Source organism: Mobula hypostoma (genome assembly GCF_963921235.1).
Source record: "Mobula hypostoma chromosome 10 unlocalized genomic scaffold, sMobHyp1.1 SUPER_10_unloc_3, whole genome shotgun sequence".
Lineage (NCBI taxonomy): Eukaryota > Metazoa > Chordata > Chondrichthyes > Myliobatiformes > Myliobatidae > Mobula > Mobula hypostoma.
The window spans coordinates 432,975-454,187 of record NW_026948138.1 but is presented as its reverse complement, the minus strand read 5'-3'; the positions used below and the strand labels follow the sequence as shown (position 1 = coordinate 454,187).

The 21,213-nt window shown below is 42.5% G+C and overlaps 1 pseudogene; it reads right to left on the bottom strand.

Annotated features, from left to right (window-relative positions):
* Window positions 1–463: 463 nt before the first annotated feature.
* LOC134341252 (interferon-gamma-inducible GTPase 10-like) overlaps window positions 464–21,213 on the bottom strand; it is a 46,516-nt pseudogene continuing 25,766 nt past the window's right edge.

The following is a 21,213-nucleotide window of genomic DNA, read 5'->3' as shown; positions in this document are numbered from 1 at the left end:
TCATGACAAATAAGCATTTAATAGGGCAAGACCTTTTCAGTGCTCAGTTTTCAACTGACAAAAAAAATCCAGCCTATGTTGATGATGAGATATAATTAAATTCACTAATACTGGACTTGCAGTGAGATAGACTGAATGTAATGCAGAATCACAAATGGCTTCCTTTGAATCAATTACAGGAGTGAGTTTCATTTTGGAAATGGATTGGAATAGTTTGAGATATTAGATGTGACACAGCACTGGTATCATCAAGAGCAGTTTACTCCAAGTGATCATAAAGGATGAGTTAAGCTCAATCAGAGTTGAAAAGGATATTACCTGAGCTTAATTTACAGTTCCAATTGAGATGTAAAGTTTTACGTTTATTTCAATTACAGGTAACATATTCAGTTGTCCTGAAATATTTTGTATTATTCCTTTCTTTTTGAATTGTGATTTATTATGCTCCAAAAAGTACCCCAACCTGACCTCAAGATTGCATCTATGGTTATTTCCCCCAGCAATGGAGCTTTTATTGTCGCCTTCAGCTCTTCCACAGGTTTTCCTGCTCTGTTGGCCAGTCTTTGAAGAGAAGCATCATCCAGACCCAGGCATTTCCGGAAGTGGACAATGGCTCCAATCAATATACTGATATCACAAGTGAGAGAGAAGCCGGGAACTGGGACTGCTCCCATGCCCCCAGAGAGTGTTGCAAACATCCAGATATGTTTTTTCAGAATCTCATATTTTCTCTGAACTATCCACACTTAGATTTGGAAGGGCCAGGACAAAGATCCTTTTCTTTACATTATTTAGATCATCTTCCAGTCCTTTATTTAACTGAGTAAAATCAAATTCAGACGGCTCTAAACTGGATATCAGGAACACAGATGATTCTGGAAACCCTGCCTGTGCCAACCTCCTGACAGTGTCACTCCGAATCTTTTCCAGCTCTTCTTCTCCATTAATAACTTTTTTCTGTTTCTTCATGGAATTAAGATCGTCATCAATCTTAGAGTGGACAAAATAGAACTTTTTCCCCCATTGTTCAATCTCTTTGGCAAGTTTTACATCATTTTCTTTGAATCAACAATTGTAGATTATGATAAAGAAATCATATTTTTTAACTTTCATTTTTCTGAGATACTTAGCTGCTGAAAATTCAGTAGTTCCCATCCCTGGCAGATCCCAATAGTGAACATTGGGCAGAGTGGTATGTGAGTACCCGATTGGCTCCTTTGTTGTTTCTGTGGTCCCAACTTCAGCTGCTCCCGGATCAGTGCTCCGAAGTCCTCTCATGGCATTGATAAAGCTGGATTTTCCTGTACCCGACTCTCCCGTCACTGCAATGTTAAGTTCAGTTTTGTCCAGATCAGTTACTTTCTGCTCTATCAGTTGTTGAACTTTTTCCACCCCACCCGTTTCAAAATCAGACTTTATTTTGCTCAGTCCTTCCTGTGTGAAGAATGACGACATCTCAGTCTCTCCCACCTGTTTACTGAGAGAAAATATGTTCCATTAAAGTTCTCAACTGAAACAACTTCTATTTATATTTCATAGCGTGGCATTCACGGAACGTCCTCATATCAGTCCTTATTTTCAATGGTGTAAGTGCCCTTCGCTATTACAATTTGCTATCCAACAGCTATCTATATTCATTATTATAATGGTGCATAAGCACATGTAGAGTTATTGGAAAGTACAGCACAGAAGCAGGCATCCACCTGCACCGGGACCATAGCCCTCCATACTCCTATGATTGCTGTGCCTATCCAAACTTCTTTTAAATGTTAAAATTGAGCTCACAAGAACCACTTATCCTGGCAGCTAATTCTACACTCTCACAACCCTCTGACCGGTTAATATGCTTTGACTTTGCTTAACCACCATTGATCTTACTAATGGAGTACGTAGAGCTCGACCTGTTTGTCCAAAGAAGCAGCATCTTCACATACTTCTACCATTTTATTTCTATTCACCAATGTTGCTTTACTATGTCATCTCCCCTCAGTCCAACAAAGTTTTCTTAGCTTTTGCCTCTCTGAAATTATATTGTCGGTGAAGTTGGTGAAGGGATCTTTAGAGCACATGAAGCTCTATTTTGTGAGGGGCACTAGTAACTGTTTGATAGGGTGCAGAGAGGTATGGTTATCAGATGTTCCTATGCAGATGACGCATTCTGTCTGCAGTGTGGTGCATCAATAGGAATGGGAACGGTTCATTTCAGACCCAGTATGCTTCAAACATTGATACTCTCTACCACAGTCAATAATCTAGTTTCAGCACATACAGTTCTGAATGATGCTGCACAGTCAAATATTTGGAGGGGAAAAAGAGAAGAACATTTTCCAAGAACATGCCCATCCTCAACCTTGGTGAGTGCTAATGATGTTGGCTGAAATATTCACAAACATGCTGTTTCATAACTAGGTCAAATCCGGATAGGACCAGGCAATTTTCAGAATATAGTACAGAAGACCTAGACTCTTTCAATGCAAGTATCTACACATCAAGATGTAACATTGCTCAGTTGTCAAATTCAGTATGGGGTAATGATCACCAAATCTGTCTACGCTAAACCATTAACAAAGCAATGGGTCTCACCATCATGGGCTCTCAAGAAGCACTTATTCACATGCACATCTAAGCCTAATTTGGATCTTTTCCTGGACAACTTGATCTTCAAACCTCATTTTCAACATAGTTGAATTGTGTCCATGAGAGCTTCTTCCCATACATAACGAAAACTGTCTTTGATCCCATGCTAATATATCACTGAGTGTGGCAAAAAGAACCACACTCTTTCAGTAGGCAATAAGAAGAATGCATATCAATGGTTAGTAATGTTGTCTATATGAACTGGAGTTTGAAATAGCAATAGTGAGATCAGTTTTGGCGTGGGTTTCAAACGTGCAACCTCCTTGATTGGAAGTTTCACTTGAGCCAATAAAATGTGCAATTTAAGCTGAACAGCCATTGTTGGAGTGGGCAGTGTTAGAGTGGTGAACTGAGGCTTTGGGTCAAGAGAATTCAATGAGAAGAAGTGGAGACCAAGATCTCAGAAGCCATTTTGGATTGGCCATTGTGTGAGTGGGTCAGTAGAGTGGTCTGACATCTGAGACTTTGGCTTGAGAGGCTTTGGTCAGGAAATGCAGGAGAGTAGCAGATAAGAACAGGCAAGTTAGTTTATACACTTTTGTGCAAAGATCTTGGGCACACATGTATATAACTCCACCCGCGCACCTGGCACTCCTTCTCAGCCACTTGCCTCATGCCCCTTTCGCAGGCTCCAGCCTCACCATTCTCAACATCCGTTGCTCCCACTAGATTGTTACAAACTGAAATGTTCATTTATTAACACAGCATGTAACACAGAGCTTGTTGTGGGTTCTAAGAGGGATTTCTGGAGGTGTCTCAACCCTTGAACTTGCCCAACAGGTCTAAAATTGATGGAATACACACAAAAACTGGGGGAGCTCTGCAGACCAGGCAGCATTTATGGAAAAGACTAAACAGTCGAAATTTCAGTCCAAGACCCTTCATGCTCCCTGTGAGGATGAGAATGGGGGCTGTAGGGAAAACGAGCAAACAAACCATTGTTCTTTGGTTCATGGAGCTGTCTGGTGCCTGGGTCTGGGGCATCTCATCTGAATTGCAGAAAAATTATGCATGGGAAAGGGAAAGATTTGTTCTTTCCTGTTCATGTGGGTACCAGTGATCTTGGAAGAAAAAGGGAAGAGTTTGACTATTGTGAAAATGCCAAACAACCCATTTATTTTATTCCTACAACGTTTATCTCGATTTGTCTCCATAGTAATCTCTACAAATGGCTTCTCAAAACTAAAACAATCTTCCTTCTCCATAACACAATCGTGCAAAGCAACTTCATAACCTTGAAGGTGTTTACATCCAAATGTTAAAACAAAATTCAACAGAGTGGCACATATTTCCTCGGCAGGCCCTTGTCCTGCAAGCAGGGTCAAAGGTCGCTAAACTAATCCAACCTTCACAAGTACTTTATTTAAAAGTCCAGAAACAACACTTTTCTCAATATCGGCAGTAACATTTACCCCACCAATTTTCATCTCATCACTAACTTTCAGAACACTGTCTAATACAAGTGACTGAGAATCCTCCATTTCCACTGGTACCAAGGTTAACCCCTGTTACGTACCCCGTAATTGGGTTGCCAAACCAGCAGAAATGGATCACTCAGTTGGAGTCTGGATTACCAGAACTAAGAAAGTTTTATTAAAGAAACAAGCAACACAGTACTCTAATCAAAAGGATAATAAATGCAACAGTTCAGCAATGATAAACACACATGTACACAGAATTAAGATAACAGGATCAATCAAGCTCTATCGTTGTCTAGGGGTAAATGACCAGTTTCAAAGTGACGCAAAGTTCAGTTCAATTTAGTTCAGTTCAGTTCGCAGACAGTGGAGGGAAGGAGAGAGAGAGCAAAACGAATGAATTTTCAAAACGGCTTCCACACACAGACCTTCGCAGTCAGCTTTCGGGCGAGCCCTTTGTGATGTCATCTGAGGTCACCGACCGTGACCCCTCTGTTTCCAGATACGATCGTTTCTCTGCGGTGAACCCGGCACCCAGGCAAGGGTGGACACACACCAGGTTCCCGCCGATCGTGCCTTTCCACCCTGTGCGTCTATGGCCTGGTCCCGCAACCGGCCTTCCAAAATTTCCCACCGACTTGTGAGAGACGCACCGCTTCCAGGGTCTCGTTACCTCAGGTGTCATGTGTGTCCTGCCTTAGCGAACCTGTCCCTTTTTATCCCCCTGCTGGGATATCGCCTGTCCATCACTTCAAACAGTTCAGGGTTCAAAGGGGGAGCCCATCTTGACAGCTCTCTCCTTCTGTTACTCTCTCTCCCATCCCTTCATTACCATCTCCAAATGCTGCTCTATGGTTTTCCTTATCTCTCTCTCTCCTGAAGACAGGTGGCAGACCAACTGCTGATCCCACTGGTGCCAGCACAGGACAGCTACATCTTAATCTATGTGTATTCTTGTCACACCCCTTATTCACTGAACCAAGACTATCTGACACAAAACGAACTGCATTCCTTTCCAACCGAGTCAGACACCTCAGACCTTAACAGAGTTTCAACACCAGGTTCAGTACCCTGTGAACCCACAGGTACTTCAACAACCTGAACACTGGCAATCGAGGCAGCTGCCTCTTCTGGGCTTTCATCACTAGTCCCAGTTTCAAACTCAAGGTTACCCTGAACCTCCCAGCTACTCTCTGGGAAAATCTCATTCAGAGGAAACTGAATCTCTTGGGTTAAAACAAACTCGTCTGCTGTCATAGCAGACCCCCACAGGGTAGTGGCATCCTCTTCATCTAGGTATGCCCTTACATCATCGGGAACATAACTTTTAAATTCTTCAATCAACACAAACTCTTTCGAGCTGTAAAAATCATCAGGGTCCAACACTGAACCTCCCAGCTGCCACGTGTCCCTCTCAAACTGTCTCTGTCTTTCTGCCTTCTCTCTCTGTTTTGCTGCCTCTTCTCTCTATTTGTCTGCCTCTCTACCCTAATGGACCCTCTGCTTTTATGCTTCATCAGCCTCGAGCTGTTTTAATTGCAATTCATGCTCCATCTTTAATTTTGCCAGCTGAAGCTGAACCTCAGCCTCAGTAAGTTCTTTTACTTCAGCAAACATTTCCAACACCTCCTCCTCAAATGTTCCTTTGGATACATAATGCGGTGCTATTAACGTTTGCATATGAGCTCTCTTCATTCTAGTAGTCACTTGAACTTTTAACTTACAAGCAATTCCTACAAAACATCCCTCTTAGCATCATCCAGCGCCTCAGGGGTTGGTTCTAACAGAAACCTCTCAACGCTAATGTCCATTTCTGCTGTTTTCCCACACAACAAAATCAAAAGGGATTTTCCCCAATCACTTCCAAATAAGCCCCAACCAATTTGTTCAAATCGAGGACGCAGGTCCTAATTTTGGCACGTACCCCGTGATGGGTTAAAGATCCAGCACAAATGAAAAACACTTTGGAGTCCGGTATTGCTATTAACTAATGGTATTTATTAGTAACTATGCAATACAGTAATATAAAATCAGACAAATCAAACAGGTTAGCCAAGATTGTGTATGTATAAGTGTGGAAATATAGAAATCAATCTTCTTCAAGTCTAGGGGTAAATAGATAGTCTTACGATGATGAGAAAAGTTCAGTTTGGTTCATGGTATTGAGTTGAGTAGTGATAGAGAGAGAGAGTGATTTGTTGTGATTCTTCAGGTAAGTTGATGCTGTTAATCTTCCTGTTGTCCTCTGAGCCTTCTAAGTTAGCCAAACTTGACCAACTTAAGAGAACCATCTTCAAGTGATAGTCTACCAACGTGGGCGAGGGTTAAAGACACTAGTAGACTCCACAAGGTCACTCTTTCATGCACTAATAATCACAGATCAATCCTTCTCAATCGATCCTCTGTACCACACTCGTGGGCATCTGAACAGGATAGTGGTAACTTCACCACACCTTAATGCATCTGCTTGTCCTGTGAAACAGGCAGTTACACTGGTTTAAATACTATTGTGCTGAACACCAACTGTCCATCAAGTAACTCCTCCCTTCTCTCCCTGTAAGAACATAGAAACTGGCAGTGTCCTTGCAAAAGTGTAAACCTGCTGCAGGGAAACCATAACACTACCTCAAATATGTCTTTGCCTCTCTCTCTCTTTAACAACAAGGTGTCTGTGTTAAATAACTCTCTCTCTCTCTTTAAAAAAACACAGTTCATAAGGGTAATTCAGGACCCCATCACACCACTGAGGAAATTTAAGAAGCTAGGGACTAAATTAAAATGGAGAAACAAAGAGATATTAATCACTGGATTGCTATCTGTACATCATGCAATTTTCACATGGTTAGTAAGATCAGAAAGTAAATGTGTTGTCAAGGTTTAGTGCGGGAGAAGTGGGTTTAAATTTGTGGAACATTAGCACCCGTGTTGGAGAAAGGGAACTGTTCTGATGGGGCAGGCTCCACCTGAACTAGGCTGGGACCAGAATCCTGGCAAATCACATAACCAGGGCTATGGTCAGGGCTTTAAACAATATTGTAGAGGATGGATTCAACAGATTGGAAAAGTGAGGATAACATTAAAGAGAATGAGAATCCAGGAGACATTACAGAAATATCCAAATCAATGACTAAGATAAATTTTCGAAAGGGAGAAGTTATCTTCAGAAACATGGCGACAAAATTGAAAAGAGTGGTAAATACAGAACTGAATCTGTTATATTTCAAGGCACGATGTATGTATAATAAAGTCGTGATCTCATTGCACAGTTACAGATTGCCAGGTATGATGATGTGGGCATCACTGGGTCATGGCTGAAGGAAGATCACAGCTGGGAGCTTAACATCCAAGGATACACATCGTGTCAAGGGGACAGGCAGCTGGCCAGAGATGTTGGGATGGCTTTATTTGCTTTAAAGAATAAATAAAGTCACTAAAACAAAAGGCAGATCATTAGAAGATGCAGTCTACAAGGGTTTAAAAAAAGACCCCGATGGGATTATTACATAGGCCTCCAAATGGTAGCAAAGATGTGGGGTACAAATTACAAAGGAAGATAGAAAGGACCATAAGACCATAAGGCAAAGGAGCAGAAGTCGGCCATTCAGTCCATCAAGTCTGCTCCGCCATTTTATCATGAGCTGATCCATTCTCCCATTTAGTCCCACTCCCCCGCCTTCTCACCATAACCTTTGATGCCCTGGCTACTCAGGTAGCTATCAATCTCTGCCTTAAATACACTCAATGACTTGGGCTCCACTGCTGCCCGTGGCAACAAATTCCAGAGATTCACCACCCTCTGACTAAAAAAAATGTCTTCTCATTTCTGTTCTGAATGGGTGCTCTTCAATCCTTAATTCATGCCCTCTCGTACGAGACTCCCTCATCATGGGAAACAACTTTTCCACATCCACTCTGTCCATGCCTTTCAACATTCGAAATGTTTCTATGAGGTCTCCCCTCATTCTTCTAAACTCCAAGGAATACAGTCCAAGAGCGGACAAACATTCCTCATATGTTAACCCTCTCATTCCCGGAATCATTCTAGTGAATCTTCTCTGTACCCTCTCCAACGTCAGCACATCCTTTCTTAAATAAGGGGACCTAAACTGCCCACAGTACTGCGAGTGAGGTCTCACCAGTGCCTTATAGAGCCTCAACATCACATCCCTGCTCCTATAACTCTATTCCTCTAGAAATGAATGCCAACATTGCATTCGCCTTCTTCACTACTGACTCAACCTGGAAGTTAACTTTAAGGGTATCCTGTACGAGGACTCCCAAGTCCTGTTGCATCTAAGAACTTTGAATTCTTTCCCCATTTAAATAATAGTCTGCCCGTTTATTTTTTCTGCCAAAGTGCATAACCATACACTTTCCAACATTGTACTTCATTTGCCACTTCTCTGCCCATTCTTTCAATCTACCCAAGTCTGTCTGCAGACTCTCTGTTTCCTCAGCACCACCAGCCCCTCCACCTATCTCTGTATCATCAGAAAACTTAGCCATGAAGCCATCTATTGCATAATCCAAATCGTTGATGTACAATGTAAAAAGAAGCAGCCCCAACACGGACCCCCATAGAACACCACTGGTAACCGGCAGCCAACCAGAATAGGATCCCTTTATTCCCACTCTCTGTTTCCTGCCGATCAGCCAATGCTCTATCCATATATTTAACTTGTCTGTAATTCCATGGGCTCTTATCTTGTTAAGTAGCCTCATGTGTGGCACCTTGTCAAAGGCCTTCTGAAAATCCAAATATACAACATGCCCTGCATCTCCCTTGTCTAGCCTACTAGTAATTTCCTCAAAAAATTGTAGTAGGTTTGTCAGGCAGGATTTTCCTTTAAGGAATTCATGCTGAGTTCTGCCTATCTTGTCATATGCCTCCAGGTACTCAGTAACCTCATCCTTGACAATCGACTCCAACAACTTCCCAACCACTGTTGTCAAGCTAACAGGTCTTTTTGCTTCCTTGTCCCCTTCTTAAATAGCGGAGTGACATTTGCAATCTTCCAGTTCTCCGAAACCATGCCAGAATCTGTTGACTATTGAAAGATCATCGCTACTGCCTCCACAATCTCCATAGCTATTTCCTTCAGAACACACGGGTGCATTGCATCTGGTCTGGGTGATTTATCTACCTTTAGACTTTTCAGCTTCCTGAGTACTTTCTCTGTCGTAATTGTGACTGCGCACACTTCTCTTCCCTGCCGCCCTTGAGTGTCCGGTATACTGCTAATGTCCTCCTCAGTGAAGACTGATGCAAAATACTCATTCAGTTCCTCTGCCACCTCCTTATGTCCCATTACAATTTCTCCAGCAAAATTTTCTATCGGTCCTATATCTACTCTCACCTGTCTTTTACTCTTTACATACTTGAAAAAGCTTTTATTATCCTCTTTGATATTATTTGCTAGCTTCCTTTCATAGTTAATCTTTTCCCCCTTAATGACCTTCTTGGTTTCCTTTTGTAACATTTTAAAAACTTTCCAATCCTCTGCTTCCCACTAATTTTTGCTTCCTTGTATGCCCTCTCCTTTGCTTTAACTTTGGCTTTGGTTTCTCTTGTCAACCACGGTTGCATCCTTTTTTCATTCGAAACTTTCGTCTTGTTTGGAATATACAAACTTCCAACTTCCTCACTTCTCGCATAAACTCCAGCCACTGCTGCTCTGCTGACTTTCCCGCCAGTTGCCCTTTCCAGTCAACTTTGGCCAGTTCCTCTCTCATGCCACTGTAATTTCCTTTACTTCACTGAAATACCGACAGGTCAGATTTGGGCTTGTCTTTTTCAAATTTCACAGTGAACTCAATCATCTTATGATCACTGCCTCCTAAGGGTTCCTTCACCTCAATCTCTCTAATCGCTTCCGGTTCATTACACAATACCCCATCCAGTACAGCCGATCCCCTAGTGGGCTCAACAACAAGCTGTTCTAAAAAGCCATCTTGCAGACATTCTACAAATTCTCTCTCTTGAGATCCAGTGCCGACCTGATTTTCCCAATCCACTTTCATGTTAAAATCCCCTACAATTATCATAACACTGTCCTTCTGATAAGCCTTTTCTATTTCCAGTTGTAATTTGTAGTCCACATCTCTGCAGCTGTTTGGAGGCCTATAAATAACTGCCATCAGGGTCCTTTTATCCCTGCTATTTCTTAGCTCAACCCATAAAGGTTCTGCACCTTCTGATCCTATATCACCTCTTTCTAATGATTTAATATCATTTCTTCCCAATAAAGCCATGCCTCCCCCTCTGCCTACCTTCCTATCCTTCCGATACAACATGTATCCTTGGACATTCAGCACCCAGAGACATGCATCCTTTAGCCAGGTCTCAGTGATGGCCACAATATCATACCTGCCAATCTGTAGCTGTACAACAAGATCATCCATCTTATTCCTTATGCTGCGTGCATTTAAGTACAACACCTTAAGACCAGTATTTGATACTTTTTGCTTTGATTTCACTGCAAATTTATTGCACTGCAACTCATCCCAATGGCTACAAATTTGCCCCATCACCTGCCTGTCTTTCCTGACATCTTTACTGCTCACTATCTTAGATTTATTTCTGTTTTTCCCTGTGACGACAAACCAAGTTATCAGAAGATTGATGCTGATGAGAGAGATAATGGAGACAATGGAGAAACATTCAAAATGCTAATAAGAGAGAAGAGAGAGATTAACAAGAAAGAAACACATTTCAGATATTGACAGACCGATTGCTTTGAATCTGAACTGTTTGAAGTTTGATGGACAGGCAATACCCCAGCAGGGGGATAAAAAGAACAGGTTCGCTAAGGCACAACACACACCACAAGATCACACGATAACAAGACCCTGGAAGAGCGGTGTGCCCCCACAAGTTGGTGCAAGTTTGGAGGTCTGGTTCGAGGGAACCTACCATAGACTGACAGGGTGAAAAGGGACTATCGGCGGGAACCTGGTGTGTGTGTCCGCCCTTTCCTGGGTGCCAGGTTCACCGTGGAAGAACAGTCGTATCCGGAACAGAGGGGTCACAGTCGGTGACCACAGAAGACATAAAAGTGTTCGCCCGGAAGCTAACTGCGAAGAACATCAAAGGTCTGTTTGAATCAAAATTTGCATTTTCTCTCTCTCTCCAACGGCACAACAGTGATTACTGCGAACTGTACTAAGCTGAACTGAACTCTGCGTCACTTGAGACTGATCATTTTATCCCTAGACTGTGATAGAGCTTGGTTGATTCCTAATACCCTAGTTCTGTGTACATGTGTGTTTTATCATTGCTAACCTGTTGCATTTATATCCTTACGATTAGAGTACTGTGTTACTTATTTCTTTAATAAAGCTTTATTAGTTTCTGTTAGACCAGACTCCAACACGTGGTCCATTTCTGCTGGTTTGGCAACCCAGTTACGGGGTACGTAACACCCCTTCCTCCGCTCTGTCATTCCTGTTCCCATCCCCCTGCCAAATTAGTTTAAACCCTCCCTAACAGCACTATTAAACTTTTCCAACAGGATATTGGTCATTAAAGAGGGTATGGTTATGTTGGCCATGGGAGATTACAATATGCAGAGAGTTTGGAAAACCATTTTTGTGCTCGATTCCAAAAGAAGGAGTTTGTAGAATGCCTCTAAGATGGCTTTTTCAAACAGCTTCTGGATTCAGTGTTGTGTAATCATATCTGATTAAGGGGCTTAAGGTAAAGGAACCCTTAGAAGGCAGTCATCATACTAGTATAGACTGCACCATGCAGTTTGAGTGGGACAAGATAAAATTGGATGTATCAGCATTGCAGTGCAATAGAGGGAATTACAGAAGCAGAAGAGGATATTGGGCTAAAGTGCACTAGAATGTAACACTAGCAGGGATAATAGAAAAGTAATATTTGGACTTTTTGAGAATGATTGCACCATAAGACATAGGAGCAGAATCTGGCCATTTGGGCCATCTGGTCTGCTCTACTATTTCATCACAACTGATCCATTTCCATCACAACACCATTCTCTGCATTCTCCCTGAAACCTTCATACCCTGACTAATCAAGAACCTATCAAACTCCACCCCTCCACAGCAGCCAGTGGCAATGAATTCCAGTGATTTACCACCATCAGGTTTTTAAAAAACTCATCTTCGTCTATGGTCTAAAAGAAAGTCCTGCTAGTCGGAGGGTGTGCGCTGTGGTCCTAGACTCTCCCATCATAGGAAATATCCTCTCCCATATCTGAGGTATTTAGGCCTTTCAACATTCAATAGGTTTCAGTGAGATCCACCCCGCCCCCCCACCCCACCTCATTTTACTAAATTCCAGCAAGTGAACTCCCACAGCCACAAATCCCTTCATTCCTGGAATCATTCCTGTGAACTTCCTCTGTATCATCTCCAATGTCAGTATAGAATAGAATAGAATAGAAAGGCATCTGTTAATCTTGCGGAACCATGGATCTGCGCCTGGAAGGTCTTCACTCTCCAGGGCTCAGGCCTGGACAATGTTGTATGGAAGACCAGCAGTTGCCCATGCTGCAAGTCTCCCTCTCCATGACACCAATGTTGTCCAAGGGAAGGGCGAGGGCCAATACAGCTTGGTACTAGAGTCGTTGCAGAGCACTGTGTGGTTAAGTGCCTTGCTCAAGGACCCCACACACTGCCTCGGCTGGTGTTCAAACTCACAACCTTCAGATCGCCAGTCCAATGCCTTAACCACTTGGCCATGTGCCCTCATGTCAGTATATCCTTTCTTAAATAAGGCACCCTAAACTGCTCACATTATTCCAAGGGAGGCTTCACCAGTGCCTTCTAAAGCCTCAGCATTGAGTTGTTGCTTTTATATTCTAGCCCACTCAAAATTAATATTAACTTTGCATTCCCCTTCCTTACTACCAACTCAACATTCAAATAAACATTTAGGGAACCCTGCATGAGGACGCCAGAGTCCCTTTGCGCTTCAATTTTATTTTTTTAAATTTCCTCCCCATTTACAAAATAGTCTATACTTTTATTCCTTATCCCAAAATGCCTGACGATACACTTCACCACAATGTATTCCTTTTGCTACTACATTGCTTATTCCCCTAATCTGTCTAAATCCTTCTGTAGCCTCCCTGCTTCCTCAAGACTACCTGTCCCTCCACCTATCTTCATATCACCTGCCACAAAGTCATCTATTCCATCATCCAAGTCATTGATATACAATTTAAAAAGAAGGGTAAGTGTTGGGACCCCAGCAGAATACCACTAGTTACTGGCAGCCAATCCTGAAGACACATTATGGATAGCAATAAAGAGCTGATCTTTCAGGCTGAGACTCTTCATCAGCCCTGCTGAAGGTCTCAGCCTGAAACATCAGTTCTTTATTCCTTTTCTGCATGGCTGCCAGTGACTAGTGGTATTCCATAGATGTCAGTATTATAGAAGCAGGGATTCTGGAGAAGGACTTGGACAGTTAGGAAATAGGAAAAGAAGTGGCAAAAGGTTTACAGTGTGGTGAAGAGTATGGTCAGGCATCTTGGTAGAAGGCATAAATATATAGATTATTTTCTAATGTGGTAAGTATGGCAAATGCAACATTCGAGAGGACTAGAATACTGTAGGCTGGATGTAATGCTGAGGCTTTATCAGGCATTGGACAGACTGCACTTGGAGTATAGTGAGCATTTTGGACCCCATATCTATAAAGGGATATACCAGAGAGACTAGAATATTTTCATGAGAATGTGCCAAGTCTGAAAGAGTTAATGTATAAGAAGTGGTTGATAGCTCTGGGTCTGTATGCATGCGAGTTTAGAAGAATTGGAGGGGGGAGTGGAATCTTACTGAAACCTGTTGACACCCCAAAAGCCTTCTACTCCTGTGAGGAAGAAGTCATATGCATGCAGGCTTACCCTTCACTTTCCTAAAATGAATGAAGCTCCAGCAGCACTCAAGAAATTGGACTGGTACACCATAGGCTACCCAAAACCTCAGTTTCCACCAGTACCACAAAGAGGATAAAGAGAATGCCACTAGCAAGAATTAATGATGCTGCTTATTTATGCTATTCTACAATAAAATGACCATCAAAGAGAATGGACCAAGATTTTAGTGTGAGATAACATTTCCTCATGTATCCTTATCTCCATCATGCACCATGCATCATGGTTCCTCTAGTGTCACCAGATCTACTGTGATGAGATCATGAGCCAACCACAAGATGGGATCAGATTGATCCAGAATGCATCTTTTCAAGAAGGCAGGTCCCAGCTACATGCTCAAGGCTGTGAGGAACTTTTAATATCTGCTGTTCTTGATGTCAATACCGACATCTCAAAAAACAAGAGGGAATTAATGTGCCAACGAGCCAGAACTGTCTTGTTCTAAAAACAAAAGCTGAACACTGTAGGCTTCTGCTCTGGCAGGTTTTGTTCACGCAGGAGAGTTGGGAAGAAATGTGTGCATAATTACCGACCTACCTGAAGCTTGACCCTCCCATTCCTGATCTCTGTCTCTCGTTGGCTGGCCTGAACAACAACCAGTGATGACAGAGCTTTAATCGGATGTTCAGGGAGACTTTTTTGCCTTTCTTGTGTGATGTTTCAACTTCTAGAGGAGATGACACAATGAGTTGTCATTTTTTATACCAGAAATATTCAAGACTGTGAGGCAAGTAACTATTAGTAACATTTGGTTTAAAGCAAGCAACTAGAAAATGCACAATTGCATTTACTCTCCTTGCCTCAGTCAACCTGAAGGAAGAGATTGTGCAGGCAGTCGGGCCTCCTCAATGTTCCAGGAAAAGGGAATTATCATGAACCTCAGGACATAGAGAACTGAATGGGAATAGTCAAAATTACTGGACTCTCAAACATCTTGATAAATCAGTCACCAACTTGAAGTGAAGTGACAGAAATCCTTGTGTGCAAAGTGCCACCTTACTGTCTCAATGGAAAGCCCATGACAATCACTTTGGGAAAAAATAGCATTTCGCACTCACACTCCCAGAAATTCACAGAAAGATATTATTAGACAGATGTCACTGAAATTGCAATTAAATTTTTAAAAAAGTTAACTTGTTGAAAACCTTTTCTGTCTTCACAGAAAGGAATAAAATACTAAAGATATAGTTAAATACTAAACTAAATCAAGAGGGTAAGATTTTTCAGTGCTCTATCTATAAAGCATTGATAAGTGAGAAAACAAAGAGAGTGAATTTTAACTGGCTGCACCACCGTCTGGTATGGAGGTGGGTGGGTGACCACTACACCATCTCGAAATAAGCTGTCGAAGGTTATAAACTCAACCAGCTCCAGCATTGGCACTCGCCTCCCCAACATCCATGACATCTTCAAGGAACGATGCCTTAAAAAGGTGGCATCCATCAACAACCAGGACATGCCCTCTTCTCATTACTACCATCAGGGATGAAGTACACATACTGAAGGCACATACTCAACAACTTCTATACTTTGGCGATTCCAGTGCTTGTCCCGATAAGAGCTATCATTACTGGAACGAGACAGGCCGGGGGAATTGTGCTTTTGCTCTGAACTATCTTTTGTGGGACGACCAACCACCTCCTTCCCCGACTTCAGATTCTCTCTAACTAAACATTATATTTTTCACAACAAACCTATGCCTTCTGGTTTTAGAACTTCTCACATTCCACTTTAGCTATATCTCCGAAATTTCTCCTCTCAATATAATGTATTTTTCTCTCTTTTTCTCTCTTAAAATAACAACACGGCACTTAAAACCTCAGCAACGCCCTATTAGATGGCTCCAGCAACTTCCTCTGAAACTTTCCCCAGAAAGGCACTGGACTGCCAATATGAACTGTGTGCTAACTCTCCATGGCTTGTGATGGCATCTTATTAGGTGCTAGAAATAGTGTATCATTTCTTAATGCATGCATTACTAAATGACAGTAAAAGAGGACTGCATGTCTTCATAATCTAATCTAATTTAAAAATTGCCAGACAGGCTGGGAATGTGAACTAAACATAAGCTGGAACTTGTTACCCTCACTTGTTTTCTGGATGGTTTGCACTAAGCTCTTGTATTGCAGCACCTCTTGGTTAACTCAAGCGATTTGCGTCCTGCAGCTTTCTTGCTTCTTGAAAACACCCTGACCTCTTTATGTACCCGACTACTTTTTAATTTATTGTGTTTTGCACTACTTGTTTAAACTTAACTGGTTAATACACACATACATACTTAGTGTAATTCAGTGTTTTTGTTTACATTTATCATGTATTGCATTGTACTGCTGCATCAAAGTTAACAAATTTCACAACATACGCCGGTGATATTTAACCTGATTCTGATTGTCAATTTGGGGCAGTTTGCTGCTGTTGTTACGTGCTCAACTTCAATTTCACTCAAACACCCTCATATCCCCGATGCGAAATCCCTACATGCAAGTTAAAGAGGTAGAATATAGGACAAAAGTTTCAGCTGTTCAGGAGTTTTCTCAAATGGTTCGTGCAATATATTGGTTGTACGATCATTGGCACCAAGTCCCATCGAATAGTATTAACATTACGTAACGGTAATGAATCGAGCCAGTTTGTCATTCAATTTCTTGTCTTTACCTGCACTGGATCTTTGATCACGGAGGCTCCGTCAGTGAAGGTCCGCTTTGATCAGCAGTCTGTTGCGATTTGTGTGTTCTGTGCTTCCTCTCTCACTCACACCGTGTGCCTTACTCGGATTGGGCAGATTGATTGATCCAATAAGAATTAAAGATATGCATGTGATTACTAGTTGCCGGGTGACTTTATTCTTTTCATTCTGCTGGTTCAGTGTGTGATGAGTGTAGATGCTGTACTCAGATACCATGTACCTGCAGAACCATCCCTATTAACTACAATAGTTATATCACCGCAACGTACTCTGTCAAACTGCCAATCGATTTATACCTTCCTCAATTCCTCAGCCAGCCAGCTACATTGAGGATAACTTACCGCAGCCAACTAGCTGAAAGTGTCATGTCTTTAGGATGTGGAAGGGCATAGTAGCCGCTGGGGAATCCTTTAGGATCACGGAGAGAAGATTCAAACTGCCCTCTGTGTCAGGATCGAAGCCTGGTTACAGGGTTTTGCAGATAAATTAATCCAGCACCATGATATTGATTTAGGATTTCGTCTGGTCCTAATGGCAGGTAAAAACGGTTTCAAATGATCTTTCCTCCAAAGTCAGAACTAAATCAGAAGTTGGCTGTTTGCTCATGACTGCACAATATTCAATCCCATTCGCGACAAAACAAACCAATCTTTGCCTGCAGGCAGCGAGATGACTCGGAGTGACACAATGGCAGAGCGGGAGGAGCAGCTGTCCTGTCCTCCTGACCTTCGATGATGTCTGTGCGTGGAATGTGCATGTTTTCTCGTCACCGTGTTGGTATTTTTAGTGTATTCCTGTTTCCTCTCCTATACCAAAGACATGCGGTTTGGTGGGCGAATGGGTCACTCGAAATTGACCCCAGTTCAGTTGGATAGACGTGAGGAGTTGAATAACATACGAAAGACATCTATAAATATAAAATAATATGAGAGACAAACTTCTGTAGATGCACAGTGGGAATTATCCTAACTGGTTGCAGGACACTTTACCCAAATTCCACCAGCACATCACCATGGCCACTGAGGGAAAAGAGATTCGATCATTTATTTATACAAACCGATACGGTACTCACAAAGCCATCCCACTGTCTCACCCTGGCCTCTCTGAGCGCATCTTCATAATGTTAATCTCAGCATTCCGACCACTGCTGAGAATGGAGGAACTAGTCAAGAGTACCGTCACTGTGGGCTAATGAGGCCATTTCTATGCTTCTGGACTGTTTTGAACAGATGAACTGACAGACGTTCAAAGAAGCGTCAGAAACTGAGAAGACACAGACCTCGAGGAATATGCCTCATCTATCACCGGCTACATCAATAAGAGTGTAGAGAACTTTGGTGACTCAAGAACGGTCATATCACTGTTCAACCAAAAGCCCTGGCTGAGCGGTGAGGAGCGCTTCCTATTAAAAATCCCGGATGCTGCCTTCAATTCTAGTGACAGAACGGCTCCCAGAGTAGCCAAGAGAAACCACAACTTAGGCATCAAGAAGGCCAAGACCGTCTCGCCTCATAAAAGATCAATAACACCTGTTCAATAACGATCCCCGTTTACGTGGCTGGACAGCAAGGGAATTACGCAAGGAAAAACCTTTTCGGCTCTACCTCTGTACAAGTCATCCCTCCCTCTCTGACACTCTAAACAACTTTAATGCATGCTTTGAATCATGCAACACAACACCTGCCGCAAAATCTACCCCGTTCCCTTGTGAGCAGTAACTATGACCTGAGAAAGGCTCTGCAGAGTTAACCTCCATAAAACGGCAGGGCTAGGCAATATCCCAGATCGCGTTCTCAGGGAATGTGCACACCAGCTCACTGATACCTTCCGGGATATCTTCAACGCATCTTCACAACTAAACAGCTACTGCCCAGTAGTACTGACACAAATCATCATGAAGTGTTTTGAACAGCTGGCAATCAGAAACTCCATTCCTGCCACACCAGACAGTCATCAACATGCTTACTGAAAGAACCTCTCCAGACGCTCTCTAGAACAGTTGTCAGGGCATCCGCCACGCACCTGGCCCCGGTACACCAAGCAAGCTAAACACTTATGTCAGAATGCAGTTTCTGGATTTCAGTTCAGTATTCAACACTGTTGTTCCACAGACCTTGGTGAACAATCTTCTACTCCTGCTCCTCTGTCTAAATACAGCACAGTGCAACTGGGTATTCTACTTCCTAACCAGTGAACCTCAGATAGTCAGGATGCACAACTGCACGTTCATTCCATCATCCTCAAAATGGGGTCCTCCCCAGTGCTGTGAGTTGAGCTCATTGTTTCACACTCTGCTCACACGTGACTGCATGGCCAAACGCCTGAGTAACATCATTGTCAAGTTCACTGATGACAGGACAGTGGCGGAGGGGATGGTTCAGCACCAGCTGCAACGTGATGGCCTACAGAGAGGAGACGGAAGAGCTTGAGGATTAATACCAGTTTACTAACCTTTTCCTCAAAGTCACCAAGCTAAAGGAGATGATTATTGATTTCAGGAGGACCCACACCAGTCATACCCCTTTTTACATCAGTGGAAACTGCAAGCAGCTTTGGACTTTTTCGAGTGTACATCTCACACAACTTTTCATGGTCCCAGAACATACCCTGCATGATCAAGAAAGTTCACCAACCCCTCTGCTCTCTAAAGAGGCTGAAGAGAGCTGGACTATCCACATCCATAGTCCAGTCGTTCTACAGATGTGGACCAGAGAACATCGGAACAAGCTGCATCACTGCAGGGTATGGAAACTGCACTGTGGCAGACAGAAAGGCTCTCTAACAGGCAGTCTAAACTGCACAGCACATCACCAGCACCAGCTTACCTGCCAACAAGGACATTGAGTAGATACAGAAAGGTGCCAGGAAAGGGCCAGTAACAACATGAAGGATCCCACCCACCCAACTTGTGGATTGTTTGTCCCAATCCCATCAGGGAATAGGGTACAAGGAGCATCAGAAATAAAAACAGTTAGTTTGCCGAAGCAGTAAGGCTGATTAACATCTCCATCCACTAACTCCTTCCTCCACACTCGTAACCACCAGTAGTTTATTAGTTCCTGCCAGTATCCTTAAGTAGAAATGCTCCTGTGACTAGCATCATTTTATGGTCATATAATCAATATAGTTACATAAATTATCTATTATATTTATATTTATTATGTTTTTATAATATTATTGTGTTCTCTATCTTATCATGGTTTTAATTCTGCATTGGATCTGAAATAACAATTATTGAGTTCTCTTTTACACTTGTGTACTGGGAATTACATTAAACAATCTTTGATCACCACCAGCTATAGAAACACCAATGTTGAGGAATGGAAAAGTCTACAGAAAGTGTTGGATACAGCCCAGTCCATCACAGGCAAAGGCCTCCCAGCAAGTGACCACATTTACAAGGAGCTCTGCCACAGAATGCAACATCCATCATCAAATCCCATCCCATTGAGGCCACGCACATCTCTCACTACTACCATCAGGCAGGTGACACAGAATGCTTAGGTCCCACACCACCAGGTACAGGGATAGTAATTACTCTACACCGATCAGGCTCCTGAACTGGTGTGAATAACTTCACTCACCACAATTCTGAACTGATTCATGACCTACAGGCTCAATATCAAAGACTCTTTACAGCTCGTGATCTCAGTCTTAACTTTTATTTTTTCTTCTTTGCACATTGGGCTTTGTTTATACATAGTGTTTCATAATTTCTATTGCATTTGTTTACTTTCCTGTAAATGAGAAAGAGTTACAGACTACAGACTGTCAGACTGACTGACAGACAGCCTGTCTCTGATCATCCTGCCTTCCAGGATGAACTCAGACTTAGTCCCTCAGTAACCACAGAATCAATTTGCACACCAATAAATCCCCTCATTACCAGCTATAGAAATGCCCTGGACAAAGCTAGCATCATGTACACAATCCCATTTACAGCATAACATACAGAGGAATTTAAGGCCATGATCGTGTCTACCATTTATCATAACAGGCGGATCACTGTGGACAGTCTAAAGAAATGTAGGCAATGGAAAGGGGACATCCGATGACCTTTGCTACAGGACTTGAGACTCAGCCTACCTCAGAGTTTAGACAAGCCAATGATTTTCAATCCATTCACAATGCAAATTGATTATAGATGTTAAGAAGGCAAAGACAGATGAACACAGACTAGTCTTCATTGAGAATGTGGTGGAAAGATTGAACAGTTTCAAGTTCCTGATTGTCAATATCTTGGATCTATCCATGCCCCAGAACATAGAGGCAATACTGAAGAATGCAGGCCACAATCTTATTGAAGGAGATTCAGCATGTCATCAAAGACTAACAAACGTTGACATTTGTACAGTAGAAAGTATTCTACCTGGCTGTATCATAGCCTTGTATAGAAACTCCAAGGTACAAGAATGCAAGATGCTACAGAGAGCACTTTTGTCACCCAGTTCTGTCATGCATACAGCTTGATCGACAATCAAGGGCATCTACAAGAAGTAATATCTCAACAAGGTGACATTCACATCAGGGACATCCATCCATAAGACCATAAGACCATGAGACAAAG